Source organism: Anopheles cruzii, chromosome 2 (assembly GCF_943734635.1).
Source record: "Anopheles cruzii chromosome 2, idAnoCruzAS_RS32_06, whole genome shotgun sequence".
In the NCBI taxonomy this organism is placed as follows: domain Eukaryota; kingdom Metazoa; phylum Arthropoda; class Insecta; order Diptera; family Culicidae; genus Anopheles; species Anopheles cruzii.
The window spans coordinates 15383487-15383924 of record NC_069144.1 but is presented as its reverse complement, the minus strand read 5'-3'; positions in this window follow the sequence as shown (position 1 = coordinate 15383924).

The window sequence follows — 438 nt, the reverse complement described above, 5'->3', positions numbered from 1 at the left end:
AAACGGACGACTTCTCGGTAGCCGCACATCGTTTGTTTCGTTCGACGCCATTGTCGTGTTCTAGTTCACCGCTGCACCGCTAGGCGCAAAGTGAGGACGCGTGAATAATTAGATATTCATTGATCGACGCTCGAGCTCCCCGTGCTTCGGTGTCACGGAATGCTCCCTAGCGCCCCGAGTGCTGCAAGCGGAGCGCCATACGCCACGGAGCACCAGCCCAGCCGCGGAAACGGGTCTTCACAGACCACGGACGGTTGGGCCCGTCGGCAAACCGTGAACTTTCCGGACTAGGGACCGTTCGCCGTCCTACTCCTTCGAGTGATTCCGTTGAGGGTCTTGCGAATAAGTTAGCAGTCGCCAAAGGCGGCATCAGATGGCCCGGCCCCGGCGCGTCGGAAAATTTATCTGTCAAATTGCTGACGATCTTTAATTTATTTG